The sequence below is a fragment of the Lucilia sericata genome, unplaced genomic scaffold (assembly GCF_015586225.1).
Source record: "Lucilia sericata isolate MDLA Ls3-8-SP2 unplaced genomic scaffold, ASM1558622v1 Contig000282F_arrow, whole genome shotgun sequence".
Lineage (NCBI taxonomy): Eukaryota > Metazoa > Arthropoda > Insecta > Diptera > Calliphoridae > Lucilia > Lucilia sericata.
The window spans coordinates 249165-259432 of NW_023994307.1; the positions used below are offsets into that span (position 1 = coordinate 249165).

A 10268-nucleotide genomic window follows, 5' to 3' on the forward strand; every position below is an offset into this window, starting at 1 on the left:
CACTTACCAAAAATCTAACTCCCACACACACACATCTGCCTCCTAAGAAACAATGTTGAACTGAAAAAATAAACAAAAAAAATATACAATAAATTTAAATTAATTATAATTATACATAGAGGTTAAACAAATACTTGTAAGAACACAAAGAAATTATTAAGTTTAAATTATGTTTACGAAAATTCGTTGGTCTACACAAAGATTAAACTCTGGTCTGCTCAAAAGAGTAGCCACTTCTCTACTCAAAAGAATATAACATTGTCTACTCTATAGAGTGGACTCTTATCTAGATAGATTATGTTTATGTAAATTCGTTGGTTTACTCAAAGTGTAAACTATGCCTTTTACCAAATTGACACCAAAGAGTTTATAATTTTTCAATAACATCCGTTATCAAAGTATATACATACGTACGACAACACTATGTACGGTTGACAACATTGCAACAATTCGTTGCCGAAATTTTAATTTCTGTGTGGTCCGTTTAAAAGAGTAGCCTCTTCTCTACTCTAAAGAATAGAATCTTGTCTACTCCAATAGAGTAGATTCTTGTCTACTCGGTAGAGTAGACTCTTGTCTACTCAGTAGAGTCGACTCTTGTCTATTCCATAGAGTAGACTCTTATCTATTCCATAGAATAGACTCTTGTCTATTCCATAGAGTAGACTCTTATCTATTTCATAGAGTAGACTCTTGTCTACTCCATAGAGTAGACTCTTGTCTACTCCTTAGAGTAGACTCTTGTCTACTCCATACAGTAGACTCTTGTCTACTCCATAGAGTAGGCTCTTGTCTGCTCCATAGAGTAGACTCTTGTCTACTCCATAGAGTAGACTCTTGTCTACTCCATAGAGTAGATTCTTGCCTACTCTATAGAGTAGACTCTTGCCTACTCCATAGAGTAGACTCTTGCCTACTCCATAGAGTAGACTCTTGTCTACTCCGTAGAGTAGACTCTTATCTACTCCATAGAGTAGACTCTTATCTACTCCATAGAGTAGACTCTTGTCTACTCCATAGATTAGACTCTTGTCTACTCCATAGAGTAGACTCTTGTCTACTCCATAGAGCAGACTCTTGTCTACTCCATAGAGTAGACTCTTGTCTACTCCATAGAGTAGAATCTTGTCTACTCCATAGAGTAGACTCTTGTCTACTCCATAGAGTAGAATCTTGTCTACTCCATAGAGTAGACTCTTGTCTACTCCAAAGAGTAGGCTCTTGTCTACTCCATAGAGTAGACACTTGTCTACTCCATAGAGTAGACTCTTGTCTACTCCATAGAGTAGACACTTGTCTACTCCATAGAGTAGACTCTTGTCTACTCCATAGAGTAGACTTTTGTCTACTCCATAGAGTAGACTCTTGTCTACTCCATAGAGTAGACTCTTGTCTGCTCCATAGAGTAGACTCTTGTCTACTCCATAGAGTAGACTCTTGTCTACTCCATAGAGTAGACTCTTGTCTACTCCATAGAGTAGAATCTTGTCTACTCCATAGAGTAGAATCTTGTCTACTCCATAGAGTAGACTCTTGTCTACTCCATAGAGTAGACTCTTGTCTACTCCATAGAGTAGACTCTTGTCTACTTCATAGAGTAGAATATTGTCTACTTCATAGAGTATACTATTGTCTACTTCATAGAGTAGACTATTGTCTACTTCATAGAGTAGACTCTATAGAGTAGACTATTGTCTTCTGCATAGTGTAGACCGTTGTCCAAAGTAGTCTCTTGTCTTTTCTACTGTCTGTTCTATTTCTATTGACTAGAGTAGACTACTCTATGGAGTAGACAATAGAGTAGGCTCTTGTTTATTCAATAGAGTAGACTCTGATCAATATAAAGTCAATGCTCAATGTCTATTCAATAGAGTAGATTCTATTCTATAACTGGAGTAACTGCTTATTCCATGGGCGTGAGTCATATATATTCTTCAATAAAGTGTTCAATAGAGTAGAACTTTTTCCTCTCAATGTGGTAGACTCTACTCAATAAATGAAACTCTTTTGAAAGGAATATATGTATGTAGATTTGGACAGAGAGAAAATTATGAAAAATTTCAGTTTTTATAGAAAATTTTACTTTTCTCAATAGAAAATTTTATAGAAGTTTTGCGAAAATGTTTAAAAATGTCTTATTTTTGGCAGAAAATTTCCGAAAAATTCTTTTTTTATAGAAAATTTTCGAAAATTTTAAATTTTTTTTAGAAAATTTCTATTTTTTAAAGAAAATATTTGAAAATTTTTATTTTTTATAGAATATTTTCGTAAATTTATATTTTTTATGGAAAATATTCGAAAATTTATATTCTTTATGGAAAGTATTATTTCAATTTTTTATAGAAAATTTTCGAAAATATATAATTTTTATAAAACATTTTCGAAAATTTCAAATTTTTTTTGAAAATATTTTAAAATTTTTTAATGAAGAAAATTTCATTCTTTTTTAACATTCCCATAGATTGTTTATACAATACACAATTTGTTGTTATTGTTATCAGTGTCTATGAACTCATTTTGTGATTATAATGTGTAGAGCAAGTTCAATCAACTTTTGGCAATTTTTTGCTTTAAGTTGATGAAAGTTTAAACGCAACTAACTACTTATTTATGATGGGAAATAACGTGAAGCAAGCTAAGAAAAAAAGTAAATATTTAATCTTGGTCTTGTTCTATATATTGTTGTATTTAATGTGGGTTTTTTTGTGTGTTCTTTTTATGATTCACTTTCATTACTCTTTCTCTTATTAAAATGCAAAGTAAAAAAACTTGATTTTAACCGATAAAGAAATAACAGCTGCGGTGTCCGAGTGGTTAAGGAGATGGACTTGAAATCCATTGGGTTCTACCCGCACAGGTTCGAATCCTGTCCGCAGCGAGTAAGTTTTTTATATTACTTTTTTTTTAATTAATATATCTTTTTAAAAATAAAGACTCTTTTAAGAAGCCTACAGTTAAATTCAAAATAAGCCACATACAACTATTTTTATTAACTTATAGTCCTCAAAAAAAGTAATAGAGCAGAAATAGCTTAATCATTTCGCGAACAATAAAGAAAAAGGAAAAATAAAAAAGTACGTAATAGAATTTGTTAAACTTGTATACAAATGTCAGATTTAATTTTCGTTTAACAAAAGTGTCTATTCGAATGACACATGTTTACTAATTAAACAAACGGTATTAGTGACAATTTACAATCACAACAATTTCGTGCCACCACTGGTTGCACTAGCGCGTGCCATTTTACTCATACTCCCAGAAACACACATTCAAATTCGAAATTAAATTAGAAAAATAAAATAAAAATCCCCTAAAACTTACGAACAAACTAACAAGAAATCTAGGCCCACGCGTTTTAAGACTACAAATAAACATGCTTTCTAAATAAATGAAAAATTGGTGAAAACGACAGGCAGAGACAGACAGAACGCCAAAACAGTGAATAGTGTTGCACCAAAAAAAAAAGGAATACTGAAATTTGAATCGTTTAGAAAAAAACCAGTAGTAGACCACAAATCACAATCAATGCTAAATTACACACAATAATGACAATGAAAGAAAATTTTTGCGAAACTGTTTACTGTCGCTGTGGCCTGACTGCCAGGTTGGCTGGAACAAGACAAGAAGCAGGAGACATGCCAAAAGTATCAACGGCTAAATGAACATTTTACAAGCAGTTGTTGTAAATAGATTATTCCTTATTTTTTTTGCTTACTTTTGAGTTGGTTTTAGTTAGTTTGAAAGCAATCGGGAACAGCAAAAGAGAGAGATAGAGAGAGGAAAGTAGCAGAGAGTTTAAGATCTTGTAAACTTAAGTAATAATGTTGAAGAAGTGGTTAAAGAAATCAATCAACTAAAAAGTGGAAATAGAAAATTGAAGTGGAAAATTGAAAAGTCTAGTATATAGTCTAGTCTATAGTCTAGTATATAGTCTAGTCTATAGTCTAGTCTATAGTCTAGTCTATAGTCTAGTCTATAGTCTAGTCTATAGTCTAGTCTATAGTCTAGTCTATAGTCTAGTCTATAGTCTAGTCTATAGTCTAGTCTATAGTCTAGTCTATAGTCTAGTCTATAGTCTAGTCTATAGTCTAGTCTATAGTCTAGTCTATAGTCTAGTCTATAGTCTAGTCTATAGTCTAGTCTATAGTCTAGTCTATAGTCTAGTCTATAGTCTAGTCTATAGTCTAGTCTATAGTCTAGTCTATAGTCTAGTCTATAGTAGTCTATAGTCTAGTCTATAGTCTAGTCTATAGTCTAGTCTATAGTCTTGTCTATAGTCTAGTCTATAGTCTAGTCTATAGTCTAGTCTATAGTCTAGTCTATAGTCTAGTCTATAGTCTAGTCTATAGTCTAGTCTATAGTCTAGTCTATAGTCCAGTCTATAGTCTAGTCTATAGTCTAGTCTATAGTCTAGTCTATAGTCTAGTCTTTAGTCTAGTCTATAGTCTAGTCTATAGTCTAGTCTATAGTCTAGTCTTTAGTCTAGTCTATAGTCTAGTCTATAGTTTAGTCTTTAGTCTAGTCTATAGTCTAGTCTATAGTCTAGTCTATAGTCTAGTCTTTAGTCTAGTCTATAGTCTAGTCTATAGTCCAGTCAATAGTCTAGTCTATAGTCTAGTCTATAGTCTAGTCTATAGTCTAGTCTATAGTCTAGTCTATAGTCTAGTCTATAGTCTAGTCTATAGTCTAGTCTATAGTCTAGTCTATAGTCTAGTCTTAGTCTAGTCTATAGTCTAGTCTATAGTCTAGTCTATAGTCTAGTCTATAGTCTAGTCTATAGTCTAGTCTATAGTCTAGTCTATAGTCTAGTCTATAGTCTAGTCTATAGTCTAGTCTATAGTCTAGTCTATAGTCTAGTCTATAGTCTAGTCTATAGTCTAGTCTATAGTCTAGTCTATAGTCTAGTCTATAGTCTAGTCTATAGTCTAGTCTATAGTCTAGTCTATAGTCTAGTCTATAGTCTAGTCTATAGTCTAGTCTATAGTCTAGTCTATAGTCTAGTCTATAGTCTAGTCTATAGTCTAGTCTATAGTCTAGTCTATAGTCTAGTCTATAGTCTAGTCTATAGTCTAGTCTATAGTCTAGTCTATAGTCTAGTCTATAGTCTAGTCTATAGTCTAGTCTATCTCTAGTCTATAGTCTAGTCTATAGTCTAGTCTATAGTCTAGTCTATAGTCTAGTCTATAGTCTAGTCTATTCTAGTCTATAGTCTAGTCATAGTCTAGTCTATAGTCTAGTCTATAGTCTAGTCTATAGTCTAGTCTATAGTCTAGTCTATAGTCTAGTCTATAGTCTAGTCTATAGTCTATCTATAGTCTAGTCCTATAGTCTGTCTATAGCTAGGTCTATAGTTAGTCTATAGTCTAGTCTATAGTCTAGTCTATAGTCTAGTCTACTAGTCTAGTCTATAGTCCTAGTCTATAGTCCTAGTCTATAGTCTAGTCTATAGTCTAGTCTATAGTCTAGTTCTATAGTCTAGTCTATAGTCTAGTCTATAGTCTAGTCTATAGTCTAGTCTATAGTCTAGTCTATAGTCTAGTCTATAGTCTCAGTCTATAGTCTAGGTCCTATAGTCTAGTCTATAGTCTAGTCTATAGTCTAGTCTATAGTCTAGTCTATAGTCTAGTCTATAGTCTAGTCTATAGTCTAGTCTATAGTCTAGTCCTATAGTCTAGTCTATAGTCCTAGTCTATCAGTCTAGTCTATAGTCTAGGTTCTAATAGTCTAGTCTCTAGTAGTCTAGTCTATAGTCTAGGTCTATAGTCTACGTCTATAGTCTAGTCTATAGGCTAGTCATATCGTAGTCCTAGATCTAGTCTAGTCTAGTCTATAGTCTAGTCTATAGTCTAGTCTATAGTCTAGTCTATAGTCTAGTCTATAGTCTAGTCTATAGTCTAGTCTATAGTCTAGTCTATAGTCTAGTCTATAGTCTAGTCTATAGTCTAGTCTATAGTCTAGTCTATAGTCTAGTCTATAGTCTAGTCTATAGTCTAGTCTATAGTCTAGTCTATAGTCTAGTCTATAGTCTAGTCTATAGTCTAGTCTATAGTCTAGTCTATAGTCTAGTCTATAGTCTAGTCTATAGTCTAGTCTATAGTCTAGTCTATAGTCTAGTCTATAGTCTAGTCTATAGTCTAGTCTATAGTCTAGTCTATAGTCTAGTCTATAGTCTAGTCTATAGTCTAGTCTATATTCTAATCTATAGTCTAGTCTATAGTCTAGTCTTTAGTCGATAGTCTATATATTTTTCATACCTGAGCTATATATTTTCCATACCTGAGCTAAACATAGTGTGACCGTGATCAATCTTCTACAGATGACTATTACAAACAGGTGCTCTATGTCAACCCTCTAAAAGGTCATCCTAAATAATGTACCAGAGAGGATGTGAGTACGGTATATATGTATATGAACAGTGACCATAATTATTTTTCTTTATATCACTATTACAAACGGGTCCTCTTTATCAACCCTTTAAAAGCTGAGAAATATACTACACGAGAAATTATAGAACTTGAAGAAATCATTTTCCCTTTCTAAATAAATTGCGCTCACTAGTTTTTAATCAAAAGACACTTGATTTCAAAAGTATAAAATGATCAATTGCCTGGTGTTTCAGTTCGGTTTGGTTATTGTGCTGCAGTTAATAATTCTGAATACCACCAAAAGTCTTTGAAGATCGATAGCCAAAAAAACTCTATAGAAATCCTTTAAAGTTATGTTGTTGTAGTTGTTCTAGCATTAAAAATACATACATATATCAACAATGTGGCAAGTGGCAAGAAGCAAGTGCTTTAAAAGACCTTAACTGAAAACAAATTTACATGTGATATGAATAGAATAACAAGAAACAATAACATGAGCAAAAGTTGGCTGTGACGGTTGCCTATTTGGCCTGGCGTTTTAATGCAACAAGACCAACGAAAAAAGTTGCATGCAACATGTTAGCAATTGTAATTTGGCAAACCGAGCTGACGTTAATTAGTAAATGAATAAATGAAAAATCCCAATGAACGCAGTATGATGCAGCAATAAAACATTTAAAATACCCAGCCACCCTGCTCTCATCACCAACATCAACATAGTGGAACCTGGTTACATCTTCCAATTGCGGCGACTGTTGTTGGGGCTGCTGTAGTAGCAGCTACTGTTTATAGAGTAGTTATTGTTGGCTGCTAAAGTCTCGTTACAAAAATGGCATGTGAACAATATGTCATGGCGTCTACCATAGCCACTGTTTTAGTTGTTTTAAATGACTTGAACATTGCCTTTTGATTAGAGCCGCATAAAACTTTGTATTTATAAGTAGAACTACTAAATATCTACGAAAGTAGCCGGGGCCAGCCTTCTTCTGCTCACATACATACATAGTTAATTTGGCAGGCAGGCTGGCAGTCATTTAGGAGGGAGTCTGTTCTTCGTTTTTTTTTTAGACAATAAATACAAAAAAAAAAAAAAAAACGAACTTAGTTTTCTATACGCGCAATTAATTTGTATCGGTGTTCAATTAATTGTAACTCTGCCAGCCGCAATTTTCATTTAAGTCTTTTGATCAATTCTTTATTTAACAGCCGATGATACTACTTCAATTGATTTGAGATTAAAATTGTTCCTTTTGTACTCCGTTTTTTTATGCTTACTGCTGATTATTATCATGTTAATATGTTGATATTTTCAAGGCAATACTCATTATGGAAGCAGACAGTGAATGGGAATAAGATAAAATAAAAATTAATCTTTGTTAAAATAGATTCAAAATGCTTTTGGGTGGTCTGATTTTAGTTAATAGATAATTTTTTTTTCATAGAAGTTTTTGTGTAGCATGATACTAAATTGTTATGAATTTTATAAGAATAATTTGTTTGATGTGAATGTAAACATATAGCAAAGTGTAGATCGTTATGGTAGATGTAGACCTACACCTGTAATCATTTCATTATGGATATATATATAATGGGTTCATTTCAGACTATCTGGTCCGCTTTAGCCTTTAAGTTTCTACTTTTAAAGATCTAAGTACGAATGTTTACCATTGATCATCCCCCGATATTCTTCCTTTTCGTATGTGGGCTTAACATTAAAACTCGTGAGTCCTAATATAACATAGAGAACGCTTTATTAGCTAGCGCGGCCTCTTCCTCTTGAAAATATTTGCCTTTCAAAATTACCCAGTAAAAACTTTCATTACCATGTAAGGTGTTAAAATGCTAAAACTTACTTACACAATAGCATTTTAAGTCATTATTTTAACACGGTGATGTCATTGGAGGCAAGTACTTACCACAAACGATTACAAGTAATTAGAAAAAGTAGTCATTGTAAATCGCATGAAAAAACGTATACAGCTTCTATATCTTTACTGGCAAGATGACTAATGAATTAGAAAGTATTTATATAATACATTATTAGTAAGACCTTATTAGACCACTTCTATGTAATCCAGGCGATATGTAGTAGTCATTGAAAAGTATGTTGTTAGGTAAGTAATTACAATTGAAAGCTATTACCCAGTTTTTGCTGGGTATCAATAAGTTTACCGTCCATCTGCATATGTAAACTTCTAATAAAACTACAGCGCGCGATTTTTGTACTGTCGATTTTCATAATGATCTTGTTCTCATAAAAGGTCCTGTGGCGAAAATTTCTTGAACGTCCTTAATTTCCTTAATCTGGTATTGTAGATCCAAAAGTGGTAAGCTTGTTTCCCTCTAACTTCTTTCTATTGTCTATTTATTTGAAATTGCGCATATGAACATGAACCTTATGACTTTGTCCTTTACTTAGAAGCATGGAATCTACCGATCTTGATCAGGTCTAGTACCATAAGCTCTCTCCAGTCCTGTCCGACTGTACTTTGTTACTTGACTTTATGATGAAAAGGTTTTCTGTTATTTTCTTAATTTAAGTCGTAAAAAAATGATCCTAAGCTCTCTATATTATTCATATTTATGATTGATCTGGTCTTATAGATCCCACTGTGGTAAGCCTGTTTCCCTCTTACCTTTTTACTTTGTCCATTTATTTTCAATTGAATTTATAATTATGAATCTACGGTCCTTTTTATAGAAACTCGTAATCCACCTACCTTTATCTGATCTAGAGCTGATGTCTTATAGGTTAACTCTTTACCACATACTGTCTCTAGTCCTGTTCTATAAGAGTTGGCAAGGGGGCATTCGAAGTCCATGATAAAGTCTTTGCTGACAAAAAGCACATACTAATCATATTTATGCACGTTTGATCTGGTCTTATAGATCCGTATGTGATAAGGCTGTTTTCCCATTTCCATTGTCCATTTATTTGCAATTTAGGACCTTGTCCTTTATATAGAAGCTCGCAAAGTACAGATCTTAAGTTGATCGAATGCTGACGCCTGCAATCATCCCGTTGTATTTTAATTTAAGATCTTGAAACTTTAGAATTGTTCTGGATTTTTCTTTCCTTTTCTTTTCGCCAGAAGCATATGGTTTTTATTCCGAATATATTACTATTGTTTTGAAGTTATGATCCGAATATAATTAAAATAGTAGTATCACATACTTCATAATTCTAGATGTTCTTCTCAGTTCGACCCCAAGATCATTTTCGCCAAAACCATTTTAGTTCTGTGGTGTATGTCATGATTAAAAATTTCCAAATAGTTCTAGAGCTGACTAGCAAATTTTTTCTTTGTTCAGTTTTTGACTTTCCTGGGCGGACCTGCACATAATTGGAATTGACTTCTTTCCAAACATATCAGAGTCTTTAACATTGTTATAATCCTGTAATTAAACTGCAGACACTCATAAGTCCTTCTGGAAGTTTTCCAGTCTCAGACAAAGAAAAAAATCTACATATCTTACATTCTCTAATACTAGACTACTGGAAACAGTTTTTGTACACAACTTTCGTAAACTTCTTGCAACAACAACAATTATATCAACAACCACTAAAAGTTAACAAAGTCGTCTCGGTTTAAGATTGTTTGTAGCAACGAGCAACTTTCTTTCCGAACATTCAGACAAGAAGTTTACTGCGTAGTTACCCACAAAATGTCTCGAGTGCAAAACTATTATTACTATTAGTTTTATTCTTTCATATTAAGCTTAACCCGGTAGTTCACGGGGACTATTAACATTATACATCATTTATGATTAGAACTCATTATAGATTTAGCTTTGAAAGTAGTTATTTGAATGTTATAGAAAGACGTCAACAGGTGTTGGTTTAAATAGCTAGTTTTTAAGGTAGAGTATAGAAATAAGGGTTAAAGATACTACCCTAATTTA

At 32.9% G+C, this 10268-nt stretch overlaps 1 non-coding gene across 1 annotated transcript; it reads left to right on the forward strand.

The window, feature by feature from the left end:
* The first annotated feature begins 2796 nt into the window (after positions 1-2796).
* Trnas-uga lies at positions 2797-2878 on the forward strand. Its single transcript has one exon. It is a non-coding gene; the product is annotated as a tRNA-Ser (tRNA).
* The last annotated feature ends 7390 nt before the right edge of the window (positions 2879-10268 follow it).